The sequence below is a fragment of the Taeniopygia guttata genome, chromosome 19 (genome assembly GCF_048771995.1).
Source record: "Taeniopygia guttata chromosome 19, bTaeGut7.mat, whole genome shotgun sequence".
Lineage (NCBI taxonomy): Eukaryota > Metazoa > Chordata > Aves > Passeriformes > Estrildidae > Taeniopygia > Taeniopygia guttata.
In genome coordinates, this window is record NC_133044.1 from 8,275,134 (window position 1) to 8,292,314 (window position 17,181).

Below are 17,181 nucleotides of genomic sequence, written 5' to 3' on the forward strand. Positions count from 1 at the left end.
CTGTTCTCAAGTTCCTCCATGTTCCTGTTCCACGTCTCCTCCATCTGGGAGCCGAAAGCCTTCAGCTCCAGGCGATCCAGCTGTGAACAGGTGCACAGCCTCAGCAGCTGCCCCAGGATGTGACATGGAGCTCTCCAGGGAAAAGCCTGGAGGGGGATCCTCAGAGGGATGCTGCCTCAGGCGGTCGAGTCCCAAAGGTGCCAGTTGTCATTTTGGGGACAAGGTACTCCTCACCTTTTCTTCCACCACACAGCTGAGCTGCTGCTGCATATTCTTCCATTGCTCCTCCTGGCCTGAAATCTGGCTCTGCAATTCCTGCATCCTCTTATCCAGACGCTCCATATGTGCTTCAAATTGGCTGCAGTTGACTTTGCTGCCCAAGGCAGCTTTGTCCGCCTTCTAGCAGAGGGGAACGGCAGGAGAGCGGTGGGGAAAGGGATGAGGAATGACAGGCAGGGCCAGCGCGTGTGAGGGGCAGAGGGAGAAGTGCTTCCTCCAGGCCATCGTGCCCCTTTCAGGGTGCTGTGGCCCCATGTGCCCCATCACCCTGGTGGGTTTGGTCCCACCATCGGGAGGGTGAGGGAACCCCAACATGCTCGGGAAATTCTCCCTCCCCAGGCCAGTTCTGCCACCCAGCCCCCAAGGGACAAGGGGCATTTGGCACCCTGCCTGGAAACCCTTGGGCTGGCAGAGAGGCCCATCGAGACTGTACCATGTCCATTGCTGCCATCATGTCCTGCTCATTTGCCTTCTCCTTCTGCACCTTCTCCAGAGACTGGAACAGCATCTTTCAGTACAGAAAGGAACCCATGACATCACAGCAAGGCTGGAGCTGCCTCCTGGCCAGGAGAACACAACCCACTCCCCTTGCCCAAAAACCTTGAGGAAAGGCACTTGGAACCAGTACAGTGCTGAAAGTCTCAACCAGAGACATTCTTGTGTTCCCTGCCTGGAATCACGAGGGCTTGGGGCGTGCTCTGGCACCACAGGAGTTTCAGCCACACACCTTGATCGCTTTCTGCTTCTGTTCAGCGTCTTTCTGCAGGCTCCCAGAAACAAAGCTGAGCTTCTCACAGTCTTCTTTCATCTGTACAAGGGTTTCCTCCATGTAGTGCAGCTGCTCATGGTCATGCTCCAGCTTCAGGGAAGGAAAAACATGGCACTGAACAAAAGGGAGTCTGGCTGCTCCACAGGGCAGACCAGCATTTCTCAGCCTGTGGCCATGAGCTCTCAGAATCAACAGGACATTTGCATCAAGGCTTTAATCTGCGTCCATGTTGCTGACCGGTCCAGGCCAATTTGGGCAGTTTGGCCTCCCCCAGACTACAGCACATCCAGCTGGGGGATGTCCTCAGTCCCCCATACTGCCCACAGCCTACCTGTCCCCAATTCTTCATCATTTTCTTGAGCTTTCCCCTGGGCATCTGCCGGGACTCCAGGGATTCCACCTTCTCCTGGAGTTTCTCGTAGCGCTGGAGGAGCTTCCCCAAATATGCTTTGATGTTGAAAGTGCAACTGGAGCAGTCTCCATTCTCCTCTTCCAGCTCCTTCCCTAGGCCAGATGTTGTCTCTCCTGTAATGCCAAACTGCAGGACAGGCAGAAGAAATTGTCTCAAAGGTGGGATGAATGGAATCAACAGTGCAAGGTGGCCCCAGCCAGTCAGAGAATATGGCCAGGAACCCCTGCAGGACTCGGGCACCAAGCCAGGGGTGGTGGGAGTGCTCCCCCAGGACCTCACCTGCTCGTTCACTTGGTTGGCTGTCTCAGTCACCAGCTGCTCCAGGGTGGAATACCTCATCTCCTGCTGCTCTCCCATCTTCTGCAGCTCATGTTTTGTGTCCTGACGCAAAGCCCTGGCCAGCAGGATGGGGACAAGGTCAGGGTTTCCCCTGCAGGGCTGCAGGGCACTGTGCTGTGCCTGCAGACCAGGATGCTGCCAGACCCCCTGGGCTCCCTTGCAGCCCCACAGGGTATGAAACCCACTCCTGTCCTCTTACTCAATTTGCTGAGAGATCTCATTGCTGCTCTCTTCTTTCCACTTGGCTGCATCCTCCTTCAGCTTTTTAAGGTCCTCCTCCAGCTTCTTCATCTGGAAAGCCAGTGATGGTAGAGTCAGGGCACGGACATCCTGTGGTCCCAGCGTGGGGGCCCTTCAGCTACATGGGCAGACCCAGGCTCCTCCACCTGGTCCTGAGACCCTGATCCCAAACCCTGCTCTTGGAATCACATTGATGTTCCCCATGAGAGCCTAAAGATTACAGGGCCCAACAGCTCACTAAGGCAAGGGACTCCTTAACCTTCTTTAAGTCTCCCTCCATGCGGTTCTGTGTTGTCTTTATTCTGTCCATCTCCTCATGGAGATCCCGGATGAGATTCATGTCCTAGGAGAGAGGAGTGGTGGCAGTGAGCCTGTGGGAGGGTCAGTGGGGACCTGCAAGGCCCTGACCCCTGCTGTGCTTTGTGGAGCCCTGGGGACAGCGCAGGGCCGGGCTCAGCCAGGCTGGCAGGGCTCTGCAGGCAGCACGGTCCATGCATCTGGCAGGGCCAAGGGTACTGAGCCTCCAGCCAGCAGGGCCGAGGGTCCAGGCTGCTCTCTCAGACCCAAAACTTGCTCCCAGCAGCACTTCACCTTGTCCTGCATCTCATGGATCTTCTTTATTTCCCGTGCCATGTTGGACTGTAGGAAAAAATGGTGAGAGATGCAAGTTGTGGAGTGTGTGAGGAAAACAACCTTCACTACCACAGTGGTCCGCACAGACCTGTCTCTCCTGGAACTTCTTCATGTCCTCGGAGAGGTGGGAAAGTTCTGCCTTTATCCCACCAAACTCCTCACGAAGAACCTGTGGAACAGTCCAACCAACAGGGATGTCAGAGGTGATGGCCAGGGCAGCAACACCCCAAAGAGCCCCACCCTGCCACGGGCAGCCCGTGGCAATCCAGGTGGGCAGGGAGAGTCCCAGTGCCACCTGCCCCAGCCCGGCTCGGTGCCAGAGCACTGAGTCCCATCCAGGTGGCAAAGAGCCCCTGCCAGGGGCTGTGCCGGGGCAGTGAGGGCAGTGCCAAGCAGTGCTGTCTGAGGAGGCGGGGAGGGGCTGTCTGCTGGGGGAGTGCCCCGGGGGCTGGGGAGAGCCTCTACCTCGGACATGTGTTTCTTGTAGTCTCCCATCTCTTTCTTCATCTTTTCCATCTCAGTGGCCACATCAGCAAGTGAGGGGCCACTGAGCTGGCCCGGCCACGGCTCCTGGCTGGTCAGGTACTGCACGTCCAGGTGCTCCAGCACGGCCTGCAGCAGTTTTCTCATGGCTGCAAAGTGAATGATCCCCTTCTGGGGCGTCCCAATGGCGAGATCCAGCATCTGGGAGAGGCTGAGTGTGTCCAGGGATGCTGCCATGTCTGCACACAGTCAGTCCCTGCTTGGTCACAAGCCTTCCTGCCCAGCTGGGTCTGTCAGGGGTCAGCAAAAGCAATAATCAAAAGGATCAGTAGCCAACAGGCTCCTTCCTCCTTTCGTGTCCTTCAGAGGACTGGAACCTGCTCTGCTCAAACCCCTTTTCATCACAATTCCCGTTGCCAGGCAGCACACCTCACCCCTGGGACCTCACCACTGTGTCACAGACTCATGAAGTCATAGAGTCACGGAATGGCTTGGGCTGAAGGGACCTCAAAGATCCTCTCATTTCACCCCCTGTCAGGGACAGATAAAGGAAGTTTTTCCACTAGACCAGGTTGCTGCCAGCTCCATCTAACCTGGTCTTGGACACTTCCAGGAACAGGGCAGTCTCTGTCAAGGAATCACCACGCTGACAGGGAAGAGTTTCTTCCCAATATCCCACCTATCTCTCCCCTCTCTCAGTGTGAAGCCATTCCCATGCCAGGCCCTTGTGCCAAGTCCCCCTCCAGTCGTTTTGTAGTCCTTTTATCTGCTGAAAAGTGATTAAAGGTCTCCCAGGAGAGAACAGCCTCATTGCATTTCTTTTGGTCAGTTTAAGAGTTGCGTTTCATCTAAGCCAGTTCCTGCACTGCTGCAAACCCAGGACCTGGTTGGGAGCATCCCCTGGGATCAGCCTTTGCAGGGGAAGCAGTGGGGTGCTGTTCCTCATGCCAGAGGTGCAGGAGGAACCCCGTGAGCCCCTCGCTGAGCTATAGGGTTGTTGGGGCATAGACTCCTTTCTCCTCTGGAGTTCAGGGCAAAGAGTCCCCCTGGGTGAAGCCTTTGTACAATTCCCTCCAAGTCAGGTTTTATGTCAGTTTGATGGTCCATAAAGAAGACAATGAAATAATTTCTCCTGCTAACGCCCCCAAGACTGTGGGGGAAGACAAACCAAGTTCTTCCTTCCAACACCTGCCATCCACTCCATCTGCCCCTTTTCCAAAACATGCTTTGTTAACCCCTAGTCCTTCCTGCTTCAAAGCTCTACAGTAGGTTATCGAGCTTGCAATTTTATAACTTTTAATTAGTTTTTAAAATTAATCTTTAGCGGTGTAAGTTCAACTCTTGGCCAACTGTTAGCTAAACTTATTTCCAGAGGGTGTTATTATTAGACTTTGATTCGGAAAATCAGGGAACCTTTTAGTTTTGCTAAAGTAACACTTAAGAGCTTCAGTGAACAAAGCTGAAAAGTGGACATGTGAAATGCAGGGTTTATAGCCCTCCAAGGTGTTTCTGCAGAGACCAGTAGACAATTGCCCTAGGGTGACGTTATGGTGTTTGTATCCCCAATCGTGTGTTCTGTTTACGTTTGATATTATGTTCTGTGCTTTCAGAAACAACTCTGAAAGTGAAGGTTTGTTTTGCCTTGTTATCAGCTGGTTCACCTCCCCCCATGGTCTGCTGTCTAGAAAAGGCTAGTGCTGGCTGGCTGGCTTTTGCTTTGCTTGCTTGCTTGCTTTGTTTCCTTCTGCTTTTGCCTTTGCTTCCTAGTTAGGTTAGCTAAGCAGTCCAGTTCTTTCCCTGGGCTGTTGCTTTTTTCCTTTCCTCTTCCTGAATACCATCCAACCTGCTCCGGACTGGGATCTGGGAAACACCAAGGAACACCAGGAGCCTGCATTTTGTGATCTGCAGCAGCCATCCCCAGTGCTGGAGAGCAATCCCCAGTGTCCAGACCCGGGTGACCACTCCCAGGAAAGACTCTCTGGATTTGTTCAGCTCTTCAGAGTGGTGAAAGAGTTTTGTTGTCATCTGGTGTTGTTAATTGTTTTGGTGCTGGGGAGTACTTTGTTCATTGAATAAACAGGTTCTTTTCCACTTCTCTCTCAGAGGAAATTTTTTTCCTGAACCAGGTGGGTGGGGAGGGGCCGTGGGGGTTTGTTTTCTGGGGGCTCCTTTCAGAGGGTTTTCCCCAAATTTGCCCTAAACTAGGACAACAATGAAGAGATTAATAAAGGCAATTTTATATATGCGGGATAACTCACTGCCTTGGAAAAAGATAATAAAGAGTCAGAGAAATGTGTGCTAATTAGGATGAGAAGCAAGAAAGCTCTAACCAACAGAGGTTAAAACACTAACTAATGAACAGAATTATGTAATTGAGAATGGATGACCATTGATTTCTTTGTTTGCTAGAAACAGATAACTAAGTGTCGGAATCTGAGGGTATTGGTGATTCCGAGATTGTAGAAAGTCTCTGTCTTTCTGCCCCGTTGCCAAAGAAGAAGCCATAGTTCGTCTGTGCTGTTTTCAAGGTTGTTTATTTTTGCTTATCTCTAACATGTTCTGCTGCCCTGCCGCAGCTCTGTCCTGCAGGGCAGCGTGTGGGGCTCTGCCCTCAGTGGGATGGTACAAACATTAAATACCAGAAACTACGTGTACTATATTTACAATAATGTGCCAATATCTATCATCTACGTTAAACAGTGTGTTCCCAGCCTAAACCAATAGAAAAATTCCAACACTACAGTGAAACATGGAGGGCATGAAGAAGGAGGAAAAGGACAAGACACACCCAATTTCCTCCATCTTGTCCCCTCTGAACCCCTAATCTAGAAATCTAAAATTTTACTTTTGCACCCATGTCACACTTAATTATTACTCTTATCAAACACTCAAAGCTTGTAATTCATCCTGTAAGATTGAAAACTCTTTTCCATGGACAGAGATCACAGACAGTGTCTCCCGGGGCTCTGTCCAGGGGGGTTCCTGACCCCTGCCAGGGTCCCAGACCTGCCAGGGCAGCCAGAGGGAAGCCCTGGATTCCCACAACTAAGTGAAATGTTTTGTGTGTGTGTGTGGCTGAAACTATCCGCTCCACACGCCCTTACCAGCACAAAGTAATGCCTAACTCGCTAATACTAAAATGATCCTGTTTGAGGATTTCATTTATCCGGGTTTTGGAGACCATTTTTAGTGACCCAGATGGAACCATGCTCCTTCTTTTCTCCATGGATTGAGTGGATCAAGAGGACTCCAGTGCACTCCAAAGGTTTTTCAGGGAGATCCTCCAGTGCCCTAATCCAGTGAGTTCAAGGCAAAGACCCCTGGGATTTCAGTAAGGCAGTTTCAGACCCACCTTTAACTGCAGGTGGGGGAATTGTGATAATGGCAAAAGTGGGGGAAGTGGCTGAGAGAGGACATGCTCAGAATGTTCAGCAAGGAACCCTGGATCAATATTTCCCTCCTGCACATCCCTGGTGGGATCCAAAGAACACGGCTCAAAGACAATTATTGACTGGATATCAAAGATTAATTATGTTTGGGATAAAACATGCTATTCCGAAAGCTATGGATATGTCAAAGTTATATCAAGAGGTTCAAGGAAAAGATGAATGCCCTTCTGATTTTCACCAGTGACTCACTATGGCGTAGCCAGAAAGTACAGGGACCTGCACCCTGAAGGGGAGGGAGATGCATTACAGTCAGCAACAGTATTTTTGGGACAACCGGCTCCAGATATTAGAAAGAAACTTCAGAGACTGCAAGGGGTAGATTCTAGGTACCTGAACAGATTATAGTAAAGAGCTCAGGAAGTATAGAATAATGTCAAGAATATCAAGGAAAGCAGGAATAGGAAACTCCTAAAAGATTTTTGAGCCCGAAGGCCAAGGGGGAGTTACAGAACAAGAGATGGAGACACCCAGGGAGGGGGGGCTCTGACAATCGGCCTCTGGGTAGAAATCAGGGGGCAAGAGAGAAACAGGGGGATCATTGGAAGTGTGACCGGCCAGGAACAAACAGGCACCTCCTGACCGGGCCACAAGGCTTTTAACATTAGATGTAGCTTGGAGGGAACCAGGAGAGTCATCCCCACCTGAAACCCTGGGGACCCTGACACTGGGGAGTGACACAGGTAGGTTTTCCGGTGGATCTAGGGGCAGCTTCTTCTGTACTATATACACATAAAGGAACCTTAGCCAAGATACTGTAAATGTCATTGGTGCCCCCAGGAAGAGCTAAAATATGCCATTTTTGCAACCCTTAAAATTCAAGACAGGTAGGGAGTGGTTAATGAATCAGTTTCAGTATATGCCTGAATGCCCAATGCCTTTGTTAGGAAGAGATATTTTGAGTCAATTAAATTCACAAACAATAGTTGAAAATTGACAAATACAATTATGTTTTTCTGAAATTCAAGCTCTGGAGGCTCGAGTTTTCTTCGTGTTGTTAAAATGCAACCAAATGCAGTAGAGAGAATGCCAGAGGAGGTGGAAAACACTGTCACTGTGTTGATGTGGACCAATGGAATTCCAGGGAAATCAAAGCAGTGGAACCAGTAAGGATTCCATTTGAGCCTGATGGAAAAAACTGGCTGGGCAGAAAAAATTATTCTTTGAACTTAGAAGGTAGAAGAGGGTTAGATGAATGAATTGCTAAGTTTTGCAAGATGGACCACTGAGGGCATGTGAGCCACAATATAGGACTCATCTCCTGCTGGGAAAGGAGCTACATACTAATGAACACAGGCTGGTACAAGATGTCAGAGCTGTCAGTGAAATAGTGTGAGACTTAGACCCAGTGGTAGCAAGCCCTTATACACTTTTAAGCCCAATTAAGTAATCTGATGAGTCCTGAAGAGTCCTCTGTTGTGCATGTTAAAGATGCTTTTTTTCTGCATTGCCCTTGAAACTGAAAGTCAACTCTTGTTTGCCATTCAATGGAAAGTTCCTTGATGGGCCATGAAACCCAACTGAAGTGGACCTATTTTCCTCCAGGGTTCAAAAATCACCCCACATTGTTTGAGAACTGTCTCAATTTGAGACAAGTTCAGAGGAGACAGGTTTCAGCAGTCCCTCCCACAGCAAGGAATGTTTTTGAGGAAAGTGAAAAAAGCTGTTTATTTAACACACAGTGTTAAATAAGTTTTAAGTTTCCCCCAGTTCTGGTTGCTCCCTCTCCCCCTCTTTTTGTAAAATGCTCCAGCCTCCCTTCTCCTCCCCCCTCCATCTGCCCGTCATTCCTCCCTCCACCCAGTTCACTGTATTCCTGCTGAGTTATCCCCCCCAACCCCACCCCGGAGCCTGTCTGTCTCTCAGAGACCTCTCCCTTCCACCTAGAAAGTTCCATCCAGGGCCTCGAGTGATAGGCTGGTCTCCGGGGTCCCCTCCCTCCCTGCTACCTCATTGGAAGTTTCCCCTGTGTGTCACCCCTGTTACCACCCCCAGTTTTTATCCCATTAGTCGGCTGCTGTTTCCTCCCTGTTACCACCCCCCTTTAACAAGCAGGGCACACGGTGCTCTTCGCCTTTTGGAGCTTATCTTTCTTTGGGGCAATAAACTCGGAACTCTGATACCCCCAGAAGGACGGCTCCTTGCTTTTGTCAGCGTCGCTCTGCGGCTCTTCCAGTCTGGTGGCTTCGTTTCCCTCTGGGCTGGGGCGCAGGGCTCCCGGCGATGTTCGGGCCGGGGAAAAGCCCAACAGTTCCAGGAGGAAAAGCCACAGGCCTGGAAAACCTTCTGGCATTGTCAAACAGAGAACGAAGGAGCCAGCTAAAAGCAAAGATGTACTCCCTCTCTGTCCATGCTGCACAACACAGCTGAGCGAGCCTGGGGGAGGATGTGTGAAAACCACACCAAAAGAATTCCACCAGCTTTCCACCCCTCTCTCAGACCTAGCTTAAAGTTACAGGAGCCCTGTCTGGGCATTAAGCAGACAACAGGGGCACAGTATCATACTGCCACCCCAAGACAAGAACCAAGTGGCAAAAGAATTGGAGGTATGGTGTTGTGGTTGGATTTATTTTATTGATTCCTTGTTAAGTGGTTCGTCCTGTTGCACCCCCATGTTCTCCCCAAGTTTGTTTAGCCCCGGGCTTTACCCTCCCTCAAAGCTGTCCCCCATGCCATTCCCCACCCTTGGTCCAGCTCTTTCCCTGCCTGTCAAGGCAATCCACGCCTTGATTCCCGAACCTTCTGTGCCACTCTGACCTTGGGCCAATCCCTGTCTGCAGCACCCTTTGGAATTCTCCTATCCCTGGAAGCCCCGCTGGCGCGTGTGCCCCATCCTCCCCACCCCCCTGCCCCAAGTGGCCCCAGACACTGGATGTGATCCCCTCACTCCTCCCCTGAGGATTCCCTCTTGGTTGGCTGTTTGCATCCACCCCTGACTTGTATCTTTACTAAACCCCTGCACAGGAGTGCCTGGGGCTCTTTGTTTGAGCTCCCTTCACCTGGAGTGAAGTGTTCCTTGTGGAGCCTCAAGGCAGAGAGCCTCCTCCTTTCTCCTCTCGTGGTCCCTGTGGTGGCTTGTGTCTGGCACCTTAGAGCAAGTGCCTCTAAAGGTTCAGCCTCAGGTAAATGCCCATCCCGAGGCAGTTCCCCACTCCTGGCCAGGCAGCGGAGTTGTAAGAGCCAGCCAAGCTCCGGCAGTCCCTTCAGGATGGGAAAAGGAGAATGAAGGGACCATTTGCTACAGTATGTGGGTGATCTTTTAACTGCTACAGGAACTCAAGCTAGATGCATTGAAATAATTCTCAGTTTCCTGAAGTTTTTGGGACAAGCCAGTTACAGGGTGTCCAAGAAGAAGGCCCCAAGTGCTAAAGAGCATGTTCTATATCAGAGGTTCACCATTTCCCAGGGGCAGCAAAGCCTTGGAACCAAAAGGATGGAGGCAATTTGCCAAACCCCAGAGACAAGGTCTTTTTGCAGGTTAAGAACATTTCTAGGAATGGGTGGTTGGTGTGGGCTCTGGGTTCTTAATTCTGGCCTGTGGTAAGAGCTTGATATGTGGCCCTGAGAAACCCCCAAGGAGGTGCTACAGCAAGGAGCTGCTACAGTGGACCCCAGATTGCCAGAGGCTTTCAGAGACCTCAAGAGAGCTCTAATGTCAGCCCTGCACAGGCATTACCTGACGTGACCAAGCCTCTGGAGCTGTTTGTTCACAAACACTGACATGTTGCACTACGGGTGTTAGCTCAGAGGCTGGGGACATGGAAAAGGGCCATAAGATATTTTTCCAAACAAGTGGACAGTTTAAGTTACCTGGTGAACTGGTGCTTCTCTGCAAATGAGGAGAAAAGTTGATCTAGCTGTCCTGTTATTTAAATTATGAAACCTTAGATCAGTGGACTGTAGTTTTACTCCCTTCCTTGGTAAATGTTTATCCTGCTATTGATGGTGTGGTTCCACAGACTTTGCTAAAATGAGCATCGTATGAGCCCACCAGGAGCTAACACTTCTTTAGCTGGCAACAGCATGAGATTTGAGAAATCAAAACCAAATTGAAGATAGAATATTATTTGATGAAGAGAAATATGAAATTTATAGGCAATGAGCATTAATTCCATGGATAAAAATACATAGTGAAAAGTTTAGAGAGTGGATGTGCATCCTGAGTGGAGCTATTCCCAGGCATCCCAGTGCTGGGAATGAAGTGATGCCTGATTCCTAACAGTAAAAATAGTGTAAGATAGTTGTATTTATCCCCATGTATTCAGTGATAGTGGGAAAAGGCTCTGCTTGTCTTTCAGAAGACTTTTATTAATGAAATGAAAAATGATTTAACAGAAAACAATTGTGGCAGACTTCTCTGTCTGCTGAGAAGATGTCCCTGGTGGAGCACTGGGTTCCCAGTCCTGTCCGGCTACTTGAGGGCTGTGGAAGTGTGACGGGGCTGGGCTGGCAGGAGGAGCCCTGGTGCCCTGGAGACGTGTCGGGGGGCAGTGCCAGGCCGGTGGTCCCGGGAGGTGGCAGGGCCTGGGGGTGAGAGGGAAGGGTGAGCCCCCAGTCCCCGGGGCTGCCCCGTCTGGCTCAGCTCAGCCAGCCCAGGACAGGGCAGCAGGAGGGTCACCTGCTTGGCCAGAGACCCCCAGGGACCAGGCGCAGACCCAGCAGACAACCAGTCTCTGCTCCCCTGATCCCCGTGCCCTGACAGGGCCACACCTGGCTCATCCAGTGTCCTGGTCAGCACAGGAAGCTGGTCATTGCAGCCCCTCGGGATGTGTCCACCCCTGCCCAGCAGCTGGCTCACTCTGGGCTGGGAAGGAGAGAGCAGTTGGCTGAAATGCAGGGCCCAATTCAGCATTCCCTAGCAGCCCTCCCAAAGCAGCTCTGCCCGAGGAAACTGAAGGCACAAATTCACCCTGGATCCTCAGCATCACGCTGCCAGTCCGCATTACACATGCCATGTCCCCACCTTCTTCACCCCTACCTTGTTGGGAAGGGTGACGGGTCCCTGCGGAAATGCCTTGTTCCGAAGAGAATGCTGAATGGGGGGCAGTTTGAAACTGCTGCTCTGATGGTCCCCAGAGCTCGGTGGCACACGGGGGACACTGCCATGGGCCCCCGGCTTCCTGTGGGATGGGTCAGAGGACACTCAGAGCCCAGCCCTGTGGCATCCTGGGCTTCACCCTGCTGTGCCAGGGAGGGGACTGGCAGTGCTGCCTGCAGGGGCATGTCCCTCCCAGCTCCTGTCCACCTGCTGCAGGAGCCCCAAGCAGGAAGCAAAAGCCTGTGCCACACCGGGAAAAGCCCTCCTTGCTGTGTCAGGGCGTGCCTGCACCCCGGGAGCTGGGCATGTGTCCTCAGGGCCCTTACCTTTGGCTGGGCGGTGGCTCCTTGCTGGGGGGCAGCGGCGGCAAATACGGGAGTGTCTCGGGGTACCTGGGGAGGGCAGGAGTCACAGGGGTGTGACAGGGGACAAACAAGCTGTTCCTGTTGGAGGCAGCACCCCCAAAGCCAGAGGATTGTACCCCATGGTACCCCGCTGCCTGTAGCCCTTGGGATGAGTGCCCACACCCCTGCTGCCGGCAGGGCTGCAGAGGGGCTCCCCACATCAGGGCCTCCCAAGCAGACCCTGTCACCCTGTGCCCAGCACAGCGGTCACTGCTGGCACCCATCTCCCCCCATGCCAGCCCCGCTGCCCCCGATGCACTGGTGCTACTCACTGGCCAGGGACCTGCACGGTGAGCATGCGGTCACAGGACAGGCACGAGAAAGGGACTGGCAGCTGCCTAAGGAGGGTGAGAGAAGAGGGCTGGGGGAGCTCCTGGGGCCACAGCCCTGCCCGCACACAGGCAGCAGCGGCTGGCAGCAGCCGGGTGCCGGGCAGGTCACTGCACAGGGTCACGGCGTTTGCAGGCTGAACCGTGGGCTCTTGAGCCTGTTTCTCCCCATCCCCAGCGTGCTGGATGATGCCAGCTGAAGGGCACAGGCACCCGTGTCACCACCCCAAGCAGCCCCTGCAGCGCTTTCAGCCCCTCTCTGGCACCAAAGTCCCCTGTGTGCACGGCCAGGAGGGCAGGGCTTGACCCAGCTCTGGGACCCTGCGTCCCACAGCCCTGCCTGGGAGGAGCAGTTCCCATCTCCCACCCTGGCTTCTGGGAGCCTTTGCACCCACAGCCCCATTTTGCTTTGGGAGGGCACTGTCCTGCAGGTGCCCTGTCCTTGTGCCTCCTTTCCTGTGTGGAACCTGCTGCTGGTGGAAGGAGAAGGTGCAGCTGCTTCATCAGCATCCCCCTGGTTCATTGAGCAGCTGAATTGGTCCCAAGGCAGGGGAGCACACGGGGAGCATGTGGGACAGCTGGAGGGAATGGGACCATTGCTGTCCCCAAAGCCTTCAGAATCTCCATCACACTCACTTCTTAATCCCAGCAGCACTGTCACCTTCCTTCAACTTGAGGTCCTCAATGCTTCTCTTCCAAGTCTCCTCCATCTGGGAGCTGAAAGCCTTCAGCTCCAGGCGATCCAGCTGTGAACAGGTGCACAGCCTCAGCCAGCTGCCCCGGGATGTGACATGGAGCTCTCCAGGGAAAAGCCTGGAGGGGGATCCTCAGAGGGATGCTGCCTCAGGCTGTCCAGTCCCAAAGGTGCCAGTTTGTCATTTTGGGGACAAGGTACTCCTCACCTTTTCTTCCACCACACAGCTGAGCTGCTGCTGCATATTGTTCCAGTGCTCCTCCTGGCCTGAAATCTGGCTCTGCAACTCCTGCATCCTCTTATCCAGACGCTCCATATGAGCTTCAAATTGGCTGCAATTGACTTTGCTGCCCAGGGCAGCTTTGTCCGCCTTCTAGCAGAGGGGAACGGCAGGAGAGCGGTGGGGAAAGGGATGAGGAACGACAGGCAGGGCCAGCACGTGTGAGGGGCAGAGGGAGAAGTGCTTCCTCCAGGCCATCGTGCCCCTTTCAGGGTGCTGTGGCCCCATGTGCCCCATCACCCTGGTGGGTTTGGTCCCACCATCGGGAGGGTGAGGGAACCCCAACATGCTCGGGAAATTCTCCCTCCCCAGGCCAGTTCTGCCACCCAGCCCCCAAGGGACAAGGGGCATTTGGCACCCTGCCTGGAAACCCTTGGGCTGGCAGAGAGGCCCATTGAGACTGTACCATGTCCATTGCTGCCACCACGTCCTGCTCATTTGCCTTCTCCTTCTGCACCTTCTCCAGAGACTGGAACAGCATCTTTCAGTACAGAAAGGAACCCATGACACCACAGCAAGGCTGGAGCTGCCTCCTGGCCAGGAGAACACAACCCACTCCCCTTGCCCAAAAACCTTGAGGAAAGGCACTTGGAACCAGCACAGTGCCTGAAAGGCTCAGCCAGAGACATTCTTGTGTTCCCTGCCTGGAATCACGAGGGCTTGGGGCATGCTCTGGCACCACAGGAGTTTCAGACACACACCTCGATTGCTTTCTGCTTTTGTTCAGCGTCTTTCTGCAGGCTCCCAGAAACAAAGCTGAGCTTCTCACAGTCTTCTTTCATCTGTACAAGTGTTTCCTCCATGTAGTGCAGCCGCTCATGGTCATTCTCCAGCTTCAGGGAAGGAAAAACATGGCACTGAACAAAAGGGAGTCTGGCTGCTCCACAGGGCAGACCAGCATTTCTCAGCCTGTGGCCATGAGCTCTCAGAATCAACAGGACGTTTGCATCAAGGCTTTAATCTGTGTTAATGTTGCTGACCGGTCCAGGCCAATTTGGGCAGTTTGGCATCCCCCAGACTACAGACATCCAGCTGGGGGATGTCCTCAGTCCCCCATACTGCCCACAGCCTACCTGTCCCCAATTCTTCATCATTTTCTTGAGCTTTCCCCTGGGCATCTGCCGGGACTCCAGGGATTCCACCTTCTCCTGGAGTTTCTCGTAGCGCAGGAGGAGCTTCCCCAAATAGGCCCTGATTTTGAGGGTGCAACTGGAGCAGTCTCCATTCCCATCCTCCAGCTCCTCCAGTAGGCTCAGAGTTGCCTCTCCTGTACTGCCAAACTGCAGGAGAGGCAGAAGAAATTGGCTCAGAGGTGGGATGAATGGAATCAACAGTGCAAGGTGGCCCCAGCCAGTCAGAGAATATGGCCAGGAACCCCTGCAGGACTCGGGCACCAAGCCAGGGGTGGTGGGAGTGCTCCCCCAGGACCTCACCTGCTCGTTCACTTGGTTGGCTGTCTCAGTCACCAGCTGCTCCTGCGGGGTATATCGCATCTCCTGCTGCTCTCCCATCTTCTGCAGGTCACGTTTTGTGTCCTGACGCAAAGCCCTGGCCAGCAGGATGGGGACAAGGTCAGGGTTTCCCCTGCAGGGCTGCAGGGCACTGTGCTGTGCCTGCAGACCAGGATGCTGCCAGACACCCTGGGCTCCCTTGCAGCCCCACAGGGTATGAAACCCACTCCCGTCCTCTTACTCAATTTGCTGAGAGATCTCATTGCTGCTCTCTTCTTTCCACTTGGTTGCATCTTCCCTCAGCTTTTTAAGGTCCTCCTCCAGCTTCTTCATCTGGAAAGCCAGTGATGGTAGAGTCAGGGCACGGACATCCTGTGGTCCCAGCGCGGGGGCCCTTCAGCTACATGGGCAGACCCAGGCTGCTCCACCTGGTCCTGAGACCCTGATCCCAAACCCTGCTCTTGGAATCACATTGATGTTCCCCATGAGAGCCTAAAGATTACACGATCCAACAGCTTACTATGGGAAGCGACTCCTTAACCTTCTTTACGTCTCCTTCCATGCGGTTCTGTGTTGTCTTTATCCTGTCCATCTCCTCTTGGAGATCCCGGATGAGAGTCATGTTCTAGGAGAGAGGAGTGGTGGCAGTGAGCCTGTGGGAGGGTCAGTGGGGTCCTGCAAGGCCCTGACCCCTGCTGTGCTTTGTGGAGCCCTGGGGACAGCGCAGGGCCGGGCTCAGCCAGGCTGGCAGGGCTCTGCAGGCAGCACGGTCCATGCATCTGGCAGGGCCAAGGGTACTGAGCCTCCAGCCAGCAGGGCCGAGGGTCCAGGCTGCTGTCTCAGACCCAAAACTTGCTCCCAGCAGCACTTCACCTTGTCCTGCATCTTCTGGATCTTTTTCATTTCCGCAGCCATGTTGGACTGTAGGAGAAAATGGTGAGAGATGCAAGTTGTGGAGTGTCTGTGAGGAAAACAACCTTCACTACCACAGTGGTCTGCACAGACCTGCCTCTCCTGGAACTTCTTCATGTCCTCGGAGAGGTGGGAAAGTTCTGCCTTTATCCCACCAAACTCCTCACGAAGAACCTGTGGAACAGTCCAACCAACAGGGATGTCAGAGGTGATGGCCAGGGCAGCAACACCCCAAAGAGCCCCACCCTGCCACGGGCAGCCCGTGGCAGTCCAGGTGGGCAGGGAGAGTCCCAGTGCCACCTGCCCCAGCCCGGCTCGGTGCCAGAGCACTGAGGCCCATCCAGGTGGCAAAGAGCCCCTGCCAGGGGCTGTGCCGGGGCAGTGAGGGCAGTGCCAAGCAGTGCTGTCTGAGGAGGCGGGGAGGGGCTGTCTGCTGGGGGAGTGCCCCGGGGGCTGGGGAGAGCCTCTACCTCGGACATGTGTTTCTTGTAATCTTCCATCTCTTTCTTCATCTTTTCCATGTCAGTGGCCACATCAGCAAGTGAGGGGCCACTGAGCTGGCCCGGCCACGGCTCCTGGCTGGTCAGGTACTGCACGTCCAGGTGCTCCAGCACGGCCTGCAGCAGTTTTCGCATGGCTGCAAAGTGAATGATCCCCTTCTGGGGCGTCCCGATGGCGAGATCCAGCATCTGGGAGAGGCTGAGTGTGTCCAGGGATGCTGCCATGTCTGCACACAGTCAGTCCCTGCTTGGTCACAAGCCTTCCTGCCCAGCTGGGTCTGTCAGGGGTCAGCAAAAGCAATAATAAAAACGTGAGTAGCCAACAGGCTCCTTCCTCCTTCCGTGTCCTTCAGAGGACTGGAGCCTGCTCTGCTCAAACCCCTTTTCATCACAATTCCCGTTGCCAGGCAGCACACCTCACCCCTGGGACCTCACCACTGTGTCACAGACTCATGAAGTCATAGAGTCACGGAATGGCTTGGGCTGGAAGGGACCTCAAAGATCTTCTCATTTCACCCCCTGTCAGGGACAGATAAAGGAACCATTTCTGCTAGACCAGGTTGCTGCAAGCTCCATCTAATGTGGTCTTGGACACTGCCAGGAACAGGGCAGTCTCTGTCAAGGCATCACCATGCTGACAGGGAAGAGTTTCTTCCCAATATCCCACCTATCTCTCCCCTCTCTCAGTGTGAAGCCATTCCCATGCCAGGCACTTGTGCCAAGTCCCCCTCCAGTCGTTTTGTAGTCCTTTGATCTGCTGAAAAGTGATTAAAGGTCTCCCAGGAGACAACAGCCTCATTGCATTTCTTTTGGTCAGTTTAAGAGTTGCGTTTCATCTAAGCCAGTTCCTGCACTGCTGCAAACCCAGCGCCTGGTTGGGAGCATCCACAGTCTTCCCACAGTCCCTGTGGGGCTGCGAGGGAGCCCAGGTGGTCTGACAGCATACTGGTTTGCAGGCACAGGACAGTCTTC